Raw genomic sequence first — 22,680 nt, forward strand, 5'->3', positions numbered from 1 at the left:
CTTAGGCGGCTGAACAACTTCCCAAGGCCAAACAGTTCCCGCCTGAAACTCTGCCCCACGCAGGAGGCCCAGACCCTGCGCGATACACAGCTCACTGTAACTACGTAGAGCCCACGCCCCACAGGCTTTAAGGGTCTAAGATTTGCAAGCACAGAGGAAAGATTAAATTACATCTCCTTATCCAGGACAGACACGCAGATCCATGGAATAAAAGTGAGAGCCCAAAAATAAACCATTAAAAGGGATTTTCAACAAGGGCACCAAGACCATTCAATGGGGAAAGAACAATATTTTCAACAAATGGTGCGGCGACAACCAGATTTCCACATGCAAAAAAAAATGAAGTTGGATCCCTCTCTCTCACCATGTGTAAAAACCAATTCAAAATGGATGGTACCTAGAGTAAGAACCACAACTGTAAGACCCCTGGAGCAGCTCTGTGACACAGATTTGGCAAAGCTTTCTTGGATGCGACACAAAAAGCACAAGCAACAAAAGACGAAAATAGGTGAATGGGCTTCATCTCAACTCAGAACTCTCGTGCTGCAAACACAGCATCAAGAAAGTCAAAAGACAACATGCAAAGTGGGAGAAAACATTCACAAATAACAAACTTACAAGAAACTTGTATCCAGAACGTATCAATCATTCTTACAAATTGATAACAAAAAGACAACCCAATTTTTAAAATGGGCAAAGGATCTGAATAGACATTTATCCAAAGAAGACATACGAATGTCCAGCGAGCACGTGAAAAGACGCTCAACGTGACAGTCATCAGGCAAATGCAAATCAAAACTGCAAACTACAATAAGACACGAATTCACACTCATGGAACGTCTCTAATAAAAAGATAGATAATAACGAGTGCTAATGAGGATGTGAAGAAATCGGGGCCTCATATGCTGCTGGTGGGAACATAACACAGAGCAGCCACTGTGGAGAACAGCTTGGGGCTCCTCAATGAGTTACCACACGACCTACGAACCCCACTCCCCATTTTAAACCCAAGAGAACTGAAATTGCATGTCCAAACAGATACTGTTCATAGTAGCATTACCCAAAATAGCAAAAGATTGCAAACAAAATGTCCATCAATTGATGAATGGATAAATAAAACACGGTGGGTATCCATACAGTGAAATATTATTTAGCAATAAAAAGGACTAATATATCCTAAAATGTAGATGAACCGTGAAGCCTTGCTGAATGAAAGAAGCCATACCAAAGACACATGGTGTATGATTCCTTCTATACGAAATGTCCCAAACAGGCTAATTTTTAGACAGAACCTAGGGAAGCGGTTGCCAGGGGCTGGCGGAGGGGAGAATGGGCAGTGACTTCCAACGGGTATGAGGTTTCTTTTGAAGGTGATCAAAAACATTCTGGAATTAGAGAGAAGCGATGGTTGTCAACTCTGAGGACGTGCTAAAATCCTCTGAATTGTGCATTTGCAATGAGGGAATTTTACAGTATGTGAATTACATCTCAGTATAGCTGTTTTCAAAACTTACATATTGCTTTAAGAAAGCAGAAAAGCGGGTGCATACTGGACTCCCCCACCTCAAGCACATCTCTGAACGCTACCTGTGGACGAGGCACTGACACGGACGGTCGGGCGGAAACTCATGGAGCTCCCGGTGAACTCCAAATTCAGCAGAAAATTTAACATTCATCTGCAGGAGGGAGGAACTTCTGGGACCTTGACGTCGGGGCTCTGGAGTGGAGAGCGAAGAGCCAGAGGTCGACACAAATGAAGCTCCTGCTGGACACTCAGGGAGCACTCGAGGCTCGAGGTCCTGCTTCAGAGTGAGACCAGGTAGAGCAGCTGGGCTCTCCTCCAGCCCCGACAGCTGCCTGGCACAGGTGCCGAGGAGACGAGGTTGAATTTATAGGATTGGTTTTTGTGGGGTTTTTTGGTGAGGAAGACTGTCCCTGAGCTAACATCTGTGCCAGTCCTCCTCTATTCTGCATGTGGGTCACCACCACAGCACGGCTTGATCAGCCATGTGTAGGTCCATGCCCGGGATCCAGACCCAAAATCCCCAGGCTGCCGAAGCAGAGCACACGAACTGAACCACTACACCCCTGGGCTGGCCCCTAGGGATGCGGTTTTGCCAAGAGAATATGACAAGTCCAGAGACGGGCCGCTAAGCCCAGGAAGAGTTTGCAATCATGTGCACTCCTGTCCGTTTACAACCTTAGATATTCCATTTATCTGAGATGACACTGAGTGACAATTATTTAATGGTTTGCCCTATTTCAGTTCATCTCGACAAAATTTTATCAAGCCTCTACTCTATGCAAAGTGCCAGTGGGAAAGAGAGACAGAGAGATGGACAAGACGGGGGCCTATCCTCTTAAGCTAAAAATCTAGATGGAGAGAGACCTATGACCTGTAATGCAGCAGAAGACAGCCGTGCTCTTTGGGACGTCCTCATGTCAGTTTTCTGCCCTCTGGGCTTCAAGGAAAATAAGAAGCAAACAGCCCGGCAACGTCATTCCACGCAAATCTACTCCAGCTGAGGCCACGTCTTCTCTTCTCTCGACGCACCTCTTACAGCCTGTGTTACAGGGCATGCCTTGCCACGGGCGGCCTTGTTCTCCGACATTCCATGGCTCCACTGGGTCCTTCTAGAAGAGCAGGGCAGGCGAGGCACCTGAAACTCCTGTGATGGATTGTCCAGCGCACAGAATCATGGGTGCATCACCACCCGATAACGTGACACATGTAAACGCTCTCCTCCCCTCACACGCGCTGTCAATGCTGTTGGACCAACAGAAGAGGTGCCTCATGTCCTGTCCTGACCTTTTCATTCCCTGCGGCCCTGCCTTCCCTCTGGTCTTCAGCATCTCTCATCAAAATCACCTCGGCTGACTCTCTGCTGGCTGCCACTTCCTCTGTCTGCACCACAGCTGGAGTGACCTTCCCCAGGCAAGTCCCCAGTGGAGCGCGAGCACCGTGCGAGCACCTCCGAACCGCTCCTCGGCTGACGGGCTTCCTCACGCACCTCGGCCTGTCCCTCCAGCCAGCTCAGGTCCCCGTCAGAACTGATTCCCCAACAGACCAGCACCCTCAGGTCTCCAAGACAGGGCTCCTGACACGGCCTTCCCTCCCGTCAGTCCAGGAAACTCCGACACATCTTACAAGGTTCCAGAAGCATGGTCCCTCTTTGCGCTGCCCCCTGACCCCGGGGGCAAGATCCCGTGTCTCTTTTCTGTACCCCAGCAGTATTGTCTGATGCCCCCCGGCTGAGATCGAGACGTACAGAGTTACGTCTGCACGTCCACCCTCCACCTACTGTGCACTTCCAGGGGTGGAGACGGTACTGCCTGTCTCCTTGGGCCTAACTGGGGGGTTCCCACTTGAACGTGCTCCACAGATGCCGGCCGGTCGTTCCCGAATGGCACTCCATGACTTTCCTCTGCCATTTTCCACGCACACCTCATGCAAAACAGGACCCCAGGCCAGGGCCTGCCCCTGAGGGTCCACTTTTACAAGACAAGAAGCGATCTGACGGGGATTCAAGGTCAGGCATTAAATCATGTGAGGTCTCTGAGTCGTAAAGAGTCCTTCCCAAAACCTCCAAGGGACCCGCAGAGATCTGCTTCTTGAAGGAGTTGCCGGTTTCCTCCCAGCCAAGTCACAACCCTGTGAACGTCGCAATCCACCCTGACAGTACACCACATGCCCCTGCTCCGGGGAGACCACAGCTGATGTCCATCCCCCTGGTCAGACGAGTGGTCAGACGAGGCCCTCAGACCCGTGGTGAGCAGGTCCCTCGAGGAAGGTGGACGGGATGAAACTACATCCATGCGGGTGGCGCACACTCGGGAAACACTGATTCCCCACAGCAAGCAGCGCAGACGTGGTGGTCAGCCTACCAGCTCGCAGTGTCCAGAGTCTACGTCCGAGGACACGTGGCCGCAGAGACCCTGCCTGGCACAGCCGGGTCCACGTGCTCCACAAGGCAGGTGCACGGCTCCATCTAGGGGCCACAGTGAGGCTTTAAGTTCACTCTCAGGAGCTCTTCAGGCTCCTCACTAGACAAAGAGTGTGGTCACTCCGAGAACAGGGGTGGACGTTATCTAGGTCCTTCCTCATCTGCTACCCCCACAGCGAGACCTGGGAGGACCCAGATGGCAGCAGACAATACACACCGTCCTCCAGGCAAGGAGCACAGCACGGTGTCCCCGTGAGCCTCCCACCGTCCTTCTCTCTGAGCAGGCTGTCCCCTTGCTGGACTCTGCCCAACAACGTGACCTGTGTCCAGGCACCTTTACCATGCAGACGCCATAGCTCCCAACCACAGAGAAACAGCAGGAAGTGCCCGGAAAGGTTGATCTCCATTTACCCACAATTCCACCGAGTTTAGTTACGACTCATTCCTGTGTCCATGTCAGGATCACCATCCTTCTCTGGTTTCCTGGTCCACCGCAGATACAATGTGGCAAATGTTCTAAAAGGGGGACCCTCTCAGCGCCCTGACTGCAACAAGATGTGGCATAAAGACGCGAGAGGGGAAACCAGATCTAAACCAGATACAAAGCCACCCAGAGCACAGCCAGAGAGGGTGACGGAGCCACCCACCACCGCCGCAGCCCAGCGCACTTTCAGACTCTCTGAGACTCAGTGTCCTTATTCAAGTGAGGAAGAAGGAGTCGCTTCACGGCACCAAAAGGAAGGGTATCTGCGAGTCAGGACAGATGTGCCAGTTGACCGTCTCAGGCCGGACACCAGCTCCGCTGTGAGGTTGCCTCTCCCAGCTGCAGCCAGCGGGCTGGTCTCGGAGGGCTGGTGGGCGACAGGGGCAGGGACACATGAGGGAGGCTCCCACCAAAACACCCTTACACAGCGTCACTGAGAGCCATGTGCTGCGGATCCAGAGCCTGTGACACGAGGACGCCTGCCGTCCAGGATTTCCACATAAAAACAACAAGATGGTTTTGATACGACGAGCTTGAGGACATGACGAAAGAAGGCTTTCCTTCCTTAGAAAAACCAGGTAAACGAGGTGCTAATATTGATCCTGTTTTATTTCCCCAAATTTAAATGATTCTACAGTTACATTTTGCATTTAGACTTTATTTAAAATCAACTCTATCAGGGGACAAGGATAGTGATCTGACCTAAAGAAGAGAGTCATTCTGCACATTCCCAGACAGAGCGAACATCCACGACGCTTCCCAGGTCACTGACGTAAAGCCCCCGAAGGAGAGATTCTGGCGTGTCCCACGTACTTTATTTATGGAAACATCCAACGCCGTGCAGAGAAGATCCTGAATTACAGCCTGGATCACGCGGGGCCATTACGGGAATGAGAATTCATCCTGGGCAGAAAAGGCTTATCCTGGAGTCAGCGCGGAAGGCTGCCCCCTCGTCAGGAAGGGACTTCGGCTCGGCGCGCCCGGCTGGATCTCCCCCTCACAGCCCGAGGGTAACGCCCCTGAGAGCCCATGCTTCCAAGCCAGCTGATCAAGCTCTTCCACGTGGATGACCTCGCACGACTGCACCCAAAGCAATTGCCGCTGTGAGCCACTGACATGGTGTTGCTGCCTCTATTGCTAAATGAGGACCCTGGGGCTGAAACAGAACTTCTGAAAAAGCACGGATGATGACTACATCCTGAGGTCTAAGCCAGGCCAAGCCCCTCAAAGGCGTAAGAACTGACAGAACCTGGAGACCGTCAAACACCCCCCTTCCAATGGACGGATGCCCCGGGACACCGCAAATCTTTGACACAATACGCCACGGGATCTGGCAAAGTTCTTACAGACGGGTTGATTTTCCGACTGAGAAACCACTGAGGTTTCAACGATGCCATCGACACACATGGTGCTCTTCCCACCCACACACTAAGTCTGACCCGCCCCCATTTCCGGACTTCGTTGCAGTTCTATCCTTCCTTCCAAGGTCTGAATTTCACAGGTCTTCCAGAAATAGAAACCACAGGGAAGAAGGTGGTGACAGTGAGCCACTAACCAGAAAAGGCTTTTAATTCATCCAAATTAGCAGAGCCATAGCAGGGTTACTTCTTGAGAATTACTGCTAACTTTTAATGCTTATTTACTAACGGTAGAATGTTATTTAAGAATTAACAGGTTCTGCCACTCGATTTCCAATTCGACATCTAACAGAGGCTCCAGGGGATGTAAAAAGCACAATTTCATCGGAGGCTGCAGGCTTTTTCTTGTTTCTTTCCCTCAATCTTAGGGAGCGGCCACGAGTGGTACTTGATGCTCCCTGGCATGGAAAATCGCACCCAGGGTCCCCTGGTCATTCTCGAATAAAACTGCCCAGAATTGAGCCCAACAGTACTTAGAGGGGAAAAAATATCTGCCATGATCATCCAAACAGTTATAAGACTCCAACAGAAGAAGAGACCAAGTGTCACACAGGCTCCTGCGTCTGCACAGGGCTCGCCCTGCATCTTCAAAAGACACAGAAGGAGCCACTCTGGTGGTATCTAATACGTGCACATGGACGTATACATGGGGCATACTTCACACAATATACTTACAACTCGTAAGGACATGATAACACAGAGGCAAGCTACCCGTTCAGGTTCCACGCAGGATCTTCTTGTCTCTGAACCAACTCGCTCACTTATGCACGTCAGAAACTGACCACCTTTCTCTCTGTAAGCCCTCAGCTTAGACCAGCGGTTCTCAGCTGTGGTCACTGGACCAGCAACATTGTACCAACACCGTATCGCCTGGGCCCCACCCCAGACCTACTGAACCAGAAGCCCTGGGACCTGGGCTATTAGAGCTCTCGGTGATGCTGACGCACTTCGGCGTGGGGTGGACCTGCAGGAAGGCATCACCTGATTGGTATCTTAACAGTCTCAGTGGCTACAAAGGAGCCAGACCTGCCTGTTTCTCTTTGTTTAAACTTCCAGGATGACAGCTCTCCCAGGGCTCAGCGCGCCTCCCTAAGCAACACGCGCAGCTTCCAATAACAGCAGGCATTTACAAATGCTGCTTTCTTGTGGTCCGCGAAAGTGCACCTAACAGTGAGCGTTTTGAGAGGAACGTGCGCTTGGTCTCCAGGACCAACAGCAGACCGTGGCGCTGCTGGCGTTGGCTCCCCAAGACGCTGAGGACAACACCGCCTCGTCTTCAATTCACACGAGCCAGGCTCTGCTGGGCTCTGGGGGTGCAGGGGTCACAGAAGGAGGCCCCCTCCAGCCTGCCTATCAGATAGGAGTGGGGGAAACGCTGGACCCCAACAACGGGACAATTCATTCTACTGAAGGGTTTGAAATAAAAGGTATAGTTTGGTTTGGACGAAAGGTTAGAGGCAGGGTTACGAAAGGACAGTAAAAACAGGGATCAGCGAGGGAAAGTGGAACGGCATGGTGGGAGGAGAGGGCCCAGAGGGAGACGGGCTGCTCAGAGCACAGCCTAGGCAGCTCCAGGCCCCTCGGCTACCCAGGAGGCAGAGACTCTGAGTGGGCCCGTGCTCCTTTCCCTACTGTCATGGTCCAGGGCAGACACAGCAAGTCCACACTGCCCAGCTACCCCGTGCACCATGAGAGAATTCTTCATTCCTTCAAGGTCTGGCTACCTGGCACATAACAAAAATCTTCAGACCCCTCCATTCCCTCTCAGGGAATTCCTGGGGCTCCTTCATCCATCAGGAAAATGAGGGTACCACTGCTGACCCACGCGGCCCAGGGGAAGCAAAGCCCAGAGTCTGAGGCCCAGTAACAAGAACCACCTATTCTTCAAGACGTAATCACAAGGAAATAATCAGTCTATTATCTTTGAGGGTGCTCAAAATTTTGAACAAATGATTGCCTTATTTCATTTTATTGCCTATTTTATTTACATCCTCCTTTTCACATCCTCCTTCATACCTGCTGGCTAAAGTCCCAGCCTCCAGCACGTCCCCCTTCAGTCCGCTCCGTCCCTCTCAGGCAGGGTGATGCTTCTAAGACACAAGCCAGACCTCTTCCCTCCCCGAATAAAATAAGGATGTGAACGGCTCCCACGACACCAACCACCCAGGGCTGCACCGACCTGCCCCACAAAGAGCCTTCCGGAACCACCTGTCGGTCCTGGAACAGAAGACACTCACTCTCATTTGCATGCCGTGGTATATCATCTTCCCTCCAGAAAAGAGGGAAAAGTGCCCCCACCACTACCACCTGATTAACTTGCGGTCACCCCTCAACACCATGTCCAAGGTCACCCCCGCACGAGCCTGTCCAGCCTCAAGACCCCAGCGGCTGTGGAATTCTGGAGCACAGGGCGAGCCAGCTCCACACCGCGCCACGCTCCCCACCTGCTGGTCAGCCGTGGGTGGTGGGGGCTGTGTGCCAGTGGCCTCACTTTCCTAACGTCCAGCACAGCGTCTACGAACCTACTTAACAAACCCGTGAGAGTGGGTTGGTCCTGAAAAAGCCCGCGGTCTGATTCCCTCCTTCGGGGCTGAGAGGTGCATGGTCTCAGCCAAGTCTTCTGTCTTCGTCCACCTCATCCTCCTCCTTCCTGAACGCGGCTCAGCAACCCCACCCACGTGTCTGCTCTGAGAAGCAAACTGCACGAGAGAGTTTCTCGACCACAGCCACGGGCCCATCGGTCACTTCTGTCACGGCCGCTCCTCGCGCTGCCTGTGAGCACAGCCCTGAGCCGGTGCGCCGTCATCTGCCGCGCCGTGTGAGTGCGAGTCGGGGGCCCACGGCCCGGGCCCTTCTCTGAGACGGGCTCTCTGCATCTTCCATCAGCCACGCCTCGGATTCCCAGTGTGCAAAAGCCACAGACCCACCCATCACAGCAGCATCGTCCCACCTTCTAAATCCATCAAGGGCTCGCCACCCAACGTCGTCCTCTGAGCGCTCCCTCAAACCAGCTCTATGGTCCCAAGGACATAGCACACGGCTGTCGGAAAGAACACACGCCGCAGAGGAAGGCAGACGAGTATTTTAATTGTCTTAAAATACAGCACTGTGAACAACACTTTCTCTACTTTGAACTCTGTGCTACGCCCAGAACGATGATGCTTCGGTGACGAGCCCACGGAAACAGCTCATTTCTACAAAGAGAGGCTCCTCCTACTTTCGGGGTGATCCACGGGCACAGCAGAAGCCAGAACGGTCTGCTGTGAAGAGCAACCGACTCGAATACTCAGAAAGCCTTCCTTCCTGTCCACTCCCAGCGTCTTACTTCTAGGGCATGGTAAATCTTTCGGCACACAATGGACCTGGAGGCAAAAACAGATCAGAAAATGTTTAAATCAACAAAATAAAACAAGACTGAGAGTTCACAATCTCTAGTCTTCCAACGTGTCAGCACGTCGAGGTCATTTTTACCTGGTCTGGTTGGAATTATTCACAGGTGCCCAATGTGTCTTCATGGGGCCTTTGCTCAAGGTGGAGACGTGTTGACCTGTGAGGAGAACGCAAAGCGTGTGAGCCGAGTGGATTCACCAACAAGCAAACAGCCTGCGTCCCGGTGGACAGGGGCCTCTGTGACCGGGGACCTGCTTTTCCCCCGCAGAGCAGGCGGGGACCTGCACGGGGTCCTCCCTCCCACCACGGCTCAGAGGAGGCCACACCTGTCACCATTTTCAGTACTGACTAAATAAAACTCCCGGTCTGTGCCGACTCAGGGCGCAGGCCTTTGAGGCCAGCCAGATACCCCAAGAGGTCTTTCCAGAAGTGCAGGTGTTTTTACCAACGTCACTCGAGTCACACGCTGGACCGAGAGACTTTAAGGTTGTCACTCATTGGCACAGACGGACCACGCTCCTCCTGTGTGAGAAGCCCTGAAAACCCCAGGGGTTTCACCAGGGGAGGCATAGATTTGAACTGGATGGGCTGACTCGCTTGTTTCGGGTTAAAGATCCAGATTTGGAAAACAGCCTCACGGTCCGATGCACTGTGGCCATCAGAGAATTCATTTCCAACTGCAACAGACTATTTTAAAATGGTCGTTTTTAAAGGTGTGGAGAAATCTTCTAAGAATTATAACGATTTTTATTTTTTTGGTAAAATTATTCTTAATAACATGCTAATTAAAACACTTTCCTCTTTCTACAAAAATGTTCTTTTTGAAAGGGATTGTAGATTTTTTTGCACTGAAAATGACCTCAGAGGGCCATCTGATTTAATTCCACTGCTTTATACAGCATGAGAATGCCCGGCTCAAGGGCGCTCAGCTGGTCAGTGGGACCCACCAGCCCGGGGCCCCGACCAGGACCAACCTGCCCTGAGGGAGAGGCGGCCCCAGAGCCTGGACTGCCATCTCCCAGGCGCCCACCAGCCGTCGCCAGGCCTCCTGATCTGGGCTTCAGAAAAAAAAGCCCTTGATGTCTTGATTTCCTCAGACTTCGAAAAGGAAATGAAATTTGCTACTTATGAAGCGAGGCAGAGACTGCACCACGACACATACACAAAACTTGGAAAACAAAACTTGTTCATGTGACAGCAGCATCTCTAAGAAAGCAACACAAGCCTCTCCGGCAGGTGCAGGGAGGGCTCTGAAAAACCGAGGAGGCAGAAGAGCAGACGTGTAGGAAAATCTCTTTTTCTAAGAATTATTATTATTTTTTAAAACAACAAAAGCAACTTACCGTTTTCTGGGAGGTCGTGTGGAGCTGACGAGGGTCACGCTCAGCCGTGGGCCCTTCTGGGATCTGTCTTCAGGCCCTGGACCACTGAGGTCTGACCTTTACTCTCCTCCGGGAGACAAGACGCCGCATTCACGCACACTGGCTGTTTCAGCGCCTCCGGTTTAACTTACGTCTTGAACAAAGGCTGAAGAAGGTAACCTCTCTCGATAGTGTATTACTTTCTGCCACTTGGACGATGTCAAGAGTACCGCTGCTTATATAAACGAAACCCACAAAGCAACCAAAACACAGAACATTCACTGTGCATTGTTCTACAGACAGACTCAATAGCACATAAGTTAATTCACTACAAGCACAGAGCACTGAAGATTAAAACTGTCCTGGGGTGTGGTCAGCCCTGTGACCGAGTAGTTAAGTTCATGTGTGCTCTGCTTCGGAGGCCCTGGGTTCACGGGTTAGGATCCTGGGCATCAAGCCATGCTGTGGCAGCGTCCCACATACGAAATAGAGGAAGATTGGCACAGACATTAACTCAGGGCTAATCTTCCTCACCAAAAAAAAATGTTCTGGGGAGACTATTTATGCTGAATGCTTTAAAAATGGCACTTCTGTTCAACATTTTAAGGAGTAACAAAATACATAATATGTTACAGGCAAGACTACAAAAATCTTTGAATCCAACAGGTGAACTCCTGTTCCAGACACCCTCATCTTAGAATCCTATTTCTTGCAGCCAGCCCTGAAGTTTCAAGAGCCTTCGCACGTTCTGATCAATAAATTTACTTTTGAACAGACTCACATTTGAAAATATATCTATAAATCGTTTCATGACTCCTCAAGAAGAAAATACAACAGAAATGAAGAGTTTGGAGAACAAACTGTGCCAAAACATAGCTGTTCACTCTTTACTTGTAAAGGGGCTGCAACCAGCTGGGAAATTGTGTGTGAACAGACCACAGGGAAAGGACACGGACGTGGAGGGGAGGGTGAAGCGGCACTTGGCTCTCGGGTCCATAAGTGGCTGTGAGTCCATCAGCAATGGTGCAATTTAACGGACAGGTTACAGGAAAAAGGAGGAGGACCTGTAACATAAACGACTATTTCGCCTCATCAAAGTACCCCTTCTAAGAAAAAAACCTTAATGAATTTCTTAAAATTCTTAAGTTGAAATAAAAATGAAATCTGGTACCCCGAGCATTGAACGTGCTCATTCCCCTCGGTTACGACGGATGCCGTGTCTCCAGCCTGCCCCGCTGGACCTGCCGAGCCTCCATCAATTCCCCCCCCTTTTCATATGTCAAGCTCCTCCTTTCTGCTGGCGGCCTCTCTATTAGGACTTAAACACGTTCTTTCACTTCCAGCTCAGGAGCAAACACAGCCCCTCCCTCAGCCTCGCCTGTCCCAGGTGTCGCTCTAAGAGCATCCTCCTCGTCAAAGACACTGACCTGCAGTGAAGACGCTGTCCACACTCACTGCCACCACCCTCCCCTCCTATTCACCTGACTCACTCTCAACCCACGCCCACTGCCTCCCCACTAACAGCAAGAAAACACGCAGGTGCCTCTTGGCAGCGGGACGCTGTTGACCCCACACCCCAGTTTCTTCCCTGGACGTCCTTGATGCCGTGCTCTCTCCTAGCTTCCTCTATGTCCTTGGCCGTGCTTTCTCAACTGCCCCCACTTCCTCTCTGCTCACCCTTCAGCGTTGGTACTCCTTGGAGTCTTGTCCCAGTCCTTCCCCTTTTCTCACCCTGAGTCCTTCCCAAGACATCTCAGCTGCTCTCCCAGCTCCAGTTAACATCCCGATGCTGAGGGGTCTTCCCAAAGCAGGTCCAGCCCAGACTCTGCTGACTCTCCGCCAAGGCATCCGACTGCCTCCTGGATGTAGTCGGTCCCCAAGCACAGCCTCAGGATGGGGCCTGGAAGATCACACCGGCCCCAGTCCCCGCCCTGTGGCCTCGGGTCCTGATCTGCTCTTGAAGGCCACCAAGCCTCCCAACTTCCCAGCAAGACCCAGGAGTCGTCCCTGATCCTGCCCCCTTTCATATCCACGCCAGTTAACTGCCAACACTATTGATTCCACCGTCACCTCCCACCTTCGCATGTTGTCTAATCTCTCCTACTCTCTGCTCCCTGCTCAACTCCAAGCCACCACGTTCCCCCAGGACCACTGGGAGAGTCTTCAGAGGGTCTCTCCCGCTCTTTGTCCTCATCCACGCCTCTGATCCATCCTCCGTACTGCAGCCTTCAGGAGCTTGCAAAAATGCAAGTCTCAGCAAAAGACTTCAGCTCAAAAACCCATCAGGGACTTCTCCTGGTCATTCAAACCCCCAAATTCCCTCCCACGGTTCATGAGGTGTCATGTGACCTGACCCATCTTAACCTCAGGTGCCCCATTTCTTTTCTCGCCCCGTCCTACAGATTGCTCCCCAGCCACGAGAACTTCCTTTGCTTTCTGAAACGCATTCTGCTGTCCACGCTGCATCCACTGCCAGAAACAGCTACGCCTCATGCCCTGCTTGGAACCTATCAGCCTCAACAAATATTTGCTGAATTAATTAATGCGTAACTCACAAATAGGCAGTTTGCTACAATCCTGTTTTATAACAAGTTGTTATGTAGCTGTGAAATACAGGGAATTCTTCTAGTTCCTATTCCATGTTTGTACCTTTCTTAAGTAGTTCACCTAAGAAATCATAACTAAATTCTGAAAATAAAGAGGCATGGCCATGGTAGATGCATATTTCACCTGCCACAAAACCATGTGGATAATCATGTCCAACCTCTCAAATAGGATCCTTATTTTGTTAACTTTTAAGCACATAATGTGAATGATTTTTAATAATTTATACAATGGACCTACCTAAAAGAGAGAAATCATTCCCAATGTTCAGTGACAGTCTTCAGAATTCCCAAAATAGGGAGAAATGAAAATATATTTGTTGGGGGGCAGTGACAATATCATTTTAAAAAGTGTCATTAATCTTGTGGGTATTTTCATAAATATTTTACCTAAGTAAAATAACTAGAATAAATAGAAGTTACTAGATTAACATTAAATGTTGGGGCTGGCCCCATGGCCAAGTGGTTAAGTTCACGTGCTCCGCTTTGGCGGCCCAGGGTTTCACCAGTTCGGATCCTGGGCACAGACATGGCACCGCTCATCAAGCCACGTTGAGGCAGCGTCCCACATAGCACAACCAGAGGCACTCACAACTAGAATATGCAACTGTGTACTGGGGGGCTTTGGGGAGAAGAAGAAGAAGGAAAAACAAAAAGAAGATTGGCAACAGAAGTTAGCTCAGGTGCCACTCTTTAGAAAAAAATTAAATGTTAATTTATATATAAATATATAAATAAAGATTTATATATAAACATTATGTTTTCCTTAAATAAGAAATCTGAGTCATTATGGAAACAACCTAAGTGTCCATCGATGGAAGAATGGATAAAGAAGATGTGTTGTATACACAGTGGAATCCTACTCAGTCATGAGAAAGAAGGAAATGCTGCCACATGCGACAACTTGGATGGACCTTGAGGGCATTATGCTTAGAGCAATAAGTCAGACAGAGAAGGACAAATACTGCATGGTATCACTTATACATGGAATCAAAAAAAAAAGTCAAACTCATAGAAGCAGAGAGTAGAAAAGTGGTTGCCAGGGGCTGGGGTGGGGGAAATTGGAAGAGGTTAGGAAAAGAGTACAGACTTTCAGTGATAAGATGAGTAAGGTCTGAGGATATAATGTACACCATGATTATAGTTGATAACATTGTTTTGTATAATTGAAATTTCTAAGACAGTAGAACTTCAATGTTCTCACCATCAACAACAACAGAAAATAAATATGTGTTAATTAACTAGACGGCACGGGTCCTTTCTCAGTGTATATGTAGATTAAATAATCATGATGTACACTTAAATATCTTACAATTTCATATGTCAATTATACCTTAATAAAGCTGAAGGTAAAAAAAAATCTGAGTCATACGAAATACTTTATAGATGTTTAATTTCAGTTTTCAATATTTTTGATGCAAAAATGGCAAAACAAATATCTAAATAGTAATAGAGCTTCTTCCGTTCTTCTGCTATTGTGGTTCTTTTCAGTTTTCAGATGCGGAGACGAATGCAGTGACAAATTAAGGAAATTGTCTTAATATGAGTGACCTGCAAAGAAAAGGAGAAGAAAGCATTAGAAGAGATCCCGGCACAGCCAGTGGCCTAGAGTCTAGGATGAGCAGGTTGGAGGTACACTTACGGGCAGGGTCCTCGTATGACACATCCCGTGATGCCTCCGAGGAAACGGGCGCTGTAATCTGCAAAACCAAACAGTGAAATATTAGCCGTCAATCAACGCTTTGACATTAACAGCATCTGAAGTCACTACGGGTTGTTAGAGGAGAAGTGTGAATGACACAGCTGCCAGATAATAAGACAGTGCGCTCATAATTTCAGAAGTGCTGGTGCTGAGAATTGACGGCCGCCAAATGTTTCCACAAATAAGACAGCTGCGATCTTTGTGCTCCTCCTCTGCATGACAAGACGCTGACCACAGTTTCTGGAGCAAGCAGGACCAGCGCTGTTGACGGCAAGTGCAAGCTACGCTGGTGCTGGCAGCCCACGTGCGTCTCCTCGCCCAGCATGTGTGAAGCGGGAGGCTGAGGCACAGGGGACCTGGGACCCCTCAACTGCCACAGCACCCTGAGTGATGAGTCTCAGCGCCCCCGTGACTTGATGTCTAGTCCAGAAGGAGAGCTGGCTGCGCCCTTGGGTGCTTACTGATGCCTCTGAACTCTACAGAACCGTTCCATTCTGTTTCTTCCTCTTTTATTGTCTTTTCTCTGTGGATGATCAGCCAGGGTGGCAATGCTCACAGCTAGAGATGCTACGGGGTTGACAGATGCTGAGAGAACTTCGAGGCCCAGTGTTGCTCCCACTGTTAATTCGGAAGGCCCCCATTCTCAGGATAGCCCCACACACCAGACTCCCGCTTCCCCTCTGTTACCCTTTCTCCTCCCTAATAACACAAAATAAGCAGCAAGGACCAAAGGCAGGCGAGGGTTCTCCACCCATCAAGGATTGCCCCAAGGGCTCAAGTGCCACACGTTTGCTCCCTGCCATTTCCTGACTTACCCCAATCAATTAAATCAAAAAAGATTCATAACTACTACAACAGCTCTCTGTCTCCACCACTGTCCTTGTTTATATCACATTAGGGTTATTTTGTAGAGATCCCTTTTCCAACTAGAAAATGAGCTCCTCTGAAAAGGACCATATGTTATGAATCTCTGCCATCCCAGTGCCTGGCTCACAGTAAGTTTGGAGCGAACATTCGCTGAACAGACACAAAACTGAGCTGAGAGCATCAAAACGACACGTGGACTTGGGGTCCTCGGCCATTATAATCGTACAGTTAACTGTGAAGTCTGGATATTGAAATGGGAGCCAGGGAAACTGACACAAAGAGGGAGAGCTCCAGGGCCACTGGTTCACAAGTGGCTCAGGCTGTAATTTGAGAGCGTTCTAGGAGAACCAAGCCACGCAGTCAGTTAGGGCAAACGTACTGACAAAGGGGAGATTCTCCCAGGAGGACAGAACCCACAAAAATCAAGATTTCACCTTAGGTCCTTTTCCAGTTTTATGTGATTGTGTGTGTGTGTGTGTACACATACACACACACACACTCATATATAGATACATGTGTACATACCTACAAGTATACATAAATATACAAACATATACCTATATAGTGATTCCTTGTGTGTGTGTGTGTGTGCAAACACACATATAGAGAGAGCGAGTGAGAAGGAATCACTAGATACCTAGAAAGCAGCAGAACCTTATGAAATGCGAAGACCTTGATCACACACACAGTTAATTCAAATAACCTGTCCAGTCGCCCCAGACTGTCATTCCAGGACTCTGCCCCCAGCTTCCCCCTTCTGATCAGGACCGAACCTCAGGTAGGAAGCAGGGTCAGTCCTTAATCTCAACAATGGGAACTTTAGAGATTATCCAGTCGAATCCCCCAAGATATGGAGCACTTTATAAGGCTCATCTTCCTGCACAGGCAAGTTCTGCTTCTGCAAAGCTGCATGGTGGTCTTTACCCATCCCGAATGAAGCTTCCACGAATTTTACAAGCAAATGGGACAAACCATCCCACTATTCCTCTCCCATCAAGGTGCAAAAAGATAGGTCACTGCCTCTAACTTCAGTTCTGCCTCAGAGCCCACCACTCCAGCAAGGGAAGGTGATGCTATTCAGAGCAAACGGGGGTTCTGCGAGGTGCCCACGTCACAGTGAGTGCAGAGACGAGCGGCGGGGCCTCAAAGCTGCCGTCGCCCGGGGGAACCCACTAACGCAGGAGGAGGGGGTTCCAGTATCTCCCCAGGGGTTCATTTTCAACTTAGAACTCAAGCCAGAAGGAACCACCACTGCCATTCTGCGTGGCACCTGGTGGAGGCACAAAGAACACAGGTGGCCCAGAGTCACAAGAGGTGGTGGACAAGAGAACGAGAGAGGTAAGAGCCTGCAGCCGTCCCCACTGAATGACAAGCAGGCAGACAGGATTCTGCAGAGCATTTGGACAGCAAACTCATCACAAAAACTATATTTAAAGTTTGAGCACTTGCAGATGGAAAGACTAAGGACTATCTGAAAATAGCAGTAAAGACAGACATCGAAATGGGAATGCTCCATCCCACTGCAAAATCATGCGAGACAAAGCTTATGCGGCAGACATCTAAAGACTGCAGAACTGAGTTAATCTGAGGAGAAAAGTGGCTGATTTGGAGGCAGGGCTATGAGCAATATTTCAGCCACACTTTGAATGCTCTTCGCCAGGTCCTCAAGTAGGAAGAACTTGAACCCGCCAACACTATTGCACTCAAACACACACGCACACTTACAGCCACACACACGAAAATATTGCTCATTTTAGAGTTTGGGTTCAGTCATTTTCAATGAATCATTTTGTTGGGTCTAAATAAGACTTCTTTTATATATTACTAGAGAGAGAAAGCTTGAAGCGACCCCACTACAGTTACCCCCACGGAGCCCAGGCCAGCCGGGGAAGTAACATCTTTTACCAAACCTCCTTAACAAACGAGATTCTGCTTTGTATCACAAAATATATTGATCTTTATGGAAGTGAATCAGAACAAACTTTTTGGAAAAAATCACCCAGAATTTAAAATAACTCTTTATCTGATATCTTATAAAAGGTATATCTAGCTAAGATAGTTCCACTTCTGGACTGTTCCATCTCAGATACTCTGAGAACAACCTGATCAGAGATCCTCCATCCCTTTGTCCCTGGGCATCCAGACAAAATAGAATAATATTCTATTAGCAAGGTTCCGTCCTTTGAAAATCTGAAAATCAGCATCATGGCGATGCCTGGGAAGGAAAGTCATGGTGTCAGCAGCATGTTGCTGCACGTTGCTGGGACTTATGCTGAGCTGGATGTCCCCTCTCTATATAGAATCGTATGCACTTGGAACATTCTCCGTGTATTCAGTGCAAGCACGTTCCCAAGGACAGCCTCTACAATCCTGATCGAGGTTGTTTAAATCCGCCACTGTGTCTCAAGTCTGCCAGTTTCAGTGGGTACAGGCAACGCTTCTCGGCTGCCTCTAACACGGACAGGGAAGGAGCATCCACTTTGAATCAATCTCTGCTCCCACCGATGGCAGAAGGGGTGGTTGGGGGGCAGGGTGCTCAGGCAGCCTTTGGGCACTGTTTTAGATTCTTCTCTGCACCTCTTGGTCAAGGCAACCAATTCACTCTCACGAGGATGTGGTACCACTCATTCCTCTGCGTGCCCATGACCCTTCTATGCATCCAACGTGGCCACAGTGGTCTCAGGGCTCCTCCCTACGTGATGTTGATGTCAAGGAAGGAGATGTTCCCAAGAGGCTGAGGATGGAGGAGACAAGTGGTGACGAGACGAGAAGCACAGAGAGAGCAACACATCCATACAGACCTCCTCACAAATAGCAAAAACTGCACGTAGCCCTGACCCCGTGATGGCTGGACGTTCTACAGACAGACAGACAAGAGAAGCATGGCCGAGAAGACACGGGAGCCCCAACCTTCTCTCCAGAGAAATAAACTCTCAGTAAAGTTATTTGAACTTAAGTCTTACAAAGTCTTTAGCCGAGTTCTTATTAATTTAGCAAATTATTTTGGCTCCTTAACTCTTTTTATCACATCAACAGATAGTTTTTCGAGGCCTCTGACTGCTTGAGATCAAGACAGCCAAGACAGGTTCCTGCCTTCCCACAATTTGTTGGTGTATAATTAGGGGAAATCACTCTAATAACTGGTCCGGAGATGTTAGTCGAGCTCAGCGTGGCCCGTTCACCCCTGCAAATAATGGGATGTCTTTACTGAAAGTCAAACAAGAAAAATGCCACAACCCACCCTAATCATTTCTGTGTATCTCACAGAGCATTTTCCTCATCAGGAAATGAAATGGGTCATTTCAACTGTTCTTTCTTGAACACACAGAAGATACAAAACATACTGTACTTTATGGCTGGCAGCTTATGATCTTCAGATCATGGAAGGATCAGCAAACGCGTGCATTAGGATCCTTCTTATGCTTCTAATGGCACTGCAAACCACATTCTTTTAATACTTAGGATATTCCAACTTCACTGGTACCATTTATTCCCAGGAATATACTGAAGTTAATACTGATTACTTTACAAACACATGTGACCATCACAGGAGCAAAATTCCAGGATAAGCAAATATGGTTTTCCATTCTAGATCTGACTTTTGCTAATCATTTTTCATCTCCTCCTTACTGTTTCTTCACTCTCAAACATGCCCTCATTTAGCTAATGAATTATGTAGCCATGACTCCTAGGACCTCATGCCCTTCTTTGATTCAGTATAAAATCAAGTGAGATAACACGTGTGAAAGGTTTCTGAAAACCACCAGGCTGTAACGTTCAAGCTCTTACTATTTAGAGTAAATACAGAAAGCTTTACTCAAAGAAAGAAACCAACAAGCATTTGTTGAATGAGCATAGTCTGTCTTCAAGCCAGCACGGGCTTCAGGATGGTCTGAGAAACCCGGATACTGGACCAAACACCTTCTTTCAGGTTGCTAACTATCACTGCTCACTCTCTAACACACCTCATTGCATCACGTCAAAACTGGTTACTCTGGAGCTCAAAAATTTTTTACTAACAGGATGGACTCCTTGTACTTCAAAAGCAAACAAATAAGTTAATTTTACTTGCAAGACAATCAACAGGAGTTGCTCCACTATACAAATACTTCAATAATTGTATAATTGATCTTTTACTTGAAAATGATGCATTTGCTTTACAGAAATAGTTTTATAGTCACCAAATATTAATATTTATGTCTGCTTTCTGGTGTATCTCTTATTTGTTGATGATTCAAATATTGAACCAAAGTTCATAACGTAATTATATTGCACTGCTGGAGAAACGACCTCTGCCTTTCCCTCCCACGCAGGCTGTTCTGGAAGGGAGATGCCACCAATGTTTTCTCCTTGACTTTTTTTCCTAGAAGAAATCAGTGGCTGTGCCCAAGCCCATGGCTTCACCATTATTTTATCCTGAGCCAAAGGCTGAATCACCAACTCGACATCCTTATGTCTGTCCCCAGCAAGGCAGAAGCAGCAGAGTAAGTGAAAGAAAATGACAAAAACGTAAATTCCACTCACATCTATAAACGTAATCACACCAAAGCGAACTCTGTAAAATACTCATGAAATCCAAAGCCAAATAAGCCACAGTCCCACAGACACAGGGATTACTCAATTCTGGCATGAATAACTCACCTTCAAACCCAGAAATGGTTTCCACCACCAGATGAGGACAGCAAACTCTTCCTGGTCCCTGTACATAGAGGGGAGAATGTTAGACTCAAGACACAGAGAGAGAGAATTCTCTCTTATGTAAGACTCGCAGTGAAAATCTTACTTTGTGGAGTTATCATGGGGTGGTGATGCTCTGGTCCTGATTCTTCTCAGCTTGATACAATTATCTCAAGATGAAAAACCATGACGAGGAGAGGTTCCTCAGCTCCAGACAGTGACACGTGTAGAGCTGTGTTCAAGCCACCTGCATGTACACGTGAAAAGGCAACATGTGATGGGGCATATTTCCCAGGAATGAAAAAACTGCTCATATTCACTAAAAAAGAATAATGCTTGTATGAAAATAAGCAGTTATGACAATAAGGATGGCACGGTGCATGCACTTCAGTGATTCTTCCCAAGAGGAGAGCTGAAGAACAATTTTATGGGACTGACCTTCTCAGTTGCTTCCTCTCATGACTTGAAGATATCTGACGAGTGGACGAGTGGCCATCGCTCTCTGGAAACGTGTCTATCTCAGCTCCAGAAGCCCAAGGCTGCTCTTCTCACCGCTCCTCACTAGCAGCTATTTCAGCTGCATCAGCTGGTCATTGTACGTATCGGATTTGAGGGTTTGAAAAGTAAATCACACAAATAAGGCACCAAATAGTTCTTTAACAGACAGGAAGACGAAATCTCAATTAGCGATGATTTTTCAGCTGAAGTGACTGTTGAAATGTGTTCCCTTTGAATTAACAAAATATTTCCAGTTGAAAAAGAACAAGATCTAGAATAAAATAGCCAATTAACGTAAAAATTATGAACTTTGTTTAAATATCATGAGTTACTTAATTTAGGAGTGCCCAATTTGATTACAAGGATGAATTAACTTTAATTTCTGCCCAGAGGAATGTACGCTTACAGCCCAATATGTACAGAATAAACAAGGACAAGAGCCACTGGTATCTCCAGGCTCTTGGCCACTGGGACTGCTGGTCAACCTCAGGAGGGTGAGCCTGGCTGAGTCTGAGAGCAAATGCAGCTTACAGGGCACCCAAGAGCTGGTGAGCCAACAAATAAGATATTAAATACGATTTGTTCGCAGGAAGACTTCCTGACTTAATGCAGAATGGAATCACACGAAGATACCCTGGGGTCAAATTAATTACTCATGCTTCCTCCTTTATAGCTCTGTTTACTTTTGCACCAAACATCAGTCTAAATCAGTGTTGACAGAATAAAGTCCCAACAGAGAAAAAGTTTGAGAAATGTCTCTGCCTGGCCAGAGAAAAGTATGATAAGGACAGAAGGACAATTAGCACAGAGCTCAGTGAACATTTTCTATAAAGGGCCAGAGAGTAAATATTTTAGGCTTTGAGGATGACACGCTCTCTCTCACAACTACCATTGTAGCAGGAAAGAAGCCACAGGCGGTACAGAACAGTGGGTGTGGCTGTGGTACAATAAAACTTTCTTTACAAAAGCAGGCAGTGGGATACAGTGATTCACTGGCCCTGAAAGACTCTCCGAGCCTGGGATGAAGCTGGCGGCATGAAGAGGACGGGGGAGAAGCGCCCACCAGCAAATAGCAGACCCCTTGCAGAGGTGGGTCAGTCTCTGCTGCTTGCTTCCAGGGTCTCTGGGAATGTTCCTTAGCAGCCCTGGGGTATGGAAACCCTACAGAACACAGTGAGACATGTCCCTGCTGGCCCCTGGTCACCACACAAAGTGACAGCATCATCTGTCCGTTTTCTAGGCAAGGAGATGCCAGCATTGCCCATCTCAGAGGCACTCTGATGCACATGCTCCATGATGGGTGGGCTGGAGCCCTGCAAGAGACCTCCAGGACCAGGACATCACACACCCACCTGACGAGACCCCTTCTGATGCTCCGTCTTCTTGGGAAGCCCTGGACCTACTCTCACGTATTAACTCCAGATTCCCTTCAAGACCCAGGTCCAGCACCACCTCTAGTGAGTTCTACCTAAACTCTGCAGAATCATGGTCCCAACTTCACAGACTAGCACATGAGTCTCTACTGTCTTCTCCTGTTCTTCATTCTGTTCATATTTTTTTCTGATCAATTTATGAGAGGCTAATGGCTCTATTGAATTCTGTATGGGGGCCAGCACACAGGAGTTTAACAAATGCTTCTCAACTTTCTGACACCGATGAGTTGGTTCAAAAGTTCAAAATATATACAGATAGCTCCTGACTATCCATATTCACTAAAAAAAAAATTCAATAGCTTG

General features: G+C 48.3%; 1 protein-coding gene and 1 long non-coding RNA gene across 13 annotated transcripts in view; both read right to left on the minus strand.

Moving 5' to 3' along the window:
• DLGAP2 (DLG associated protein 2) overlaps nt 1-22,680 on the minus strand; it is an 823,185-nt gene that overhangs the window by 537,178 nt on the left and 263,327 nt on the right. The window lies entirely within an intron of this gene.
• Nucleotides 14,577-21,032, minus strand: LOC111770953 (uncharacterized). Its single transcript, XR_002804452.2, has 5 exons — nt 20,885-21,032; nt 20,553-20,693; nt 20,411-20,468; nt 14,843-14,900; nt 14,577-14,751 (listed from the first exon to the last, which is right to left on the minus strand). It is a non-coding gene; the product is annotated as an uncharacterized lncRNA (long non-coding RNA).

This window comes from Equus caballus, chromosome 27, assembly GCF_041296265.1.
Source record: "Equus caballus isolate H_3958 breed thoroughbred chromosome 27, TB-T2T, whole genome shotgun sequence".
Classification (NCBI taxonomy): Eukaryota; Metazoa; Chordata; class Mammalia; order Perissodactyla; family Equidae; genus Equus; species Equus caballus.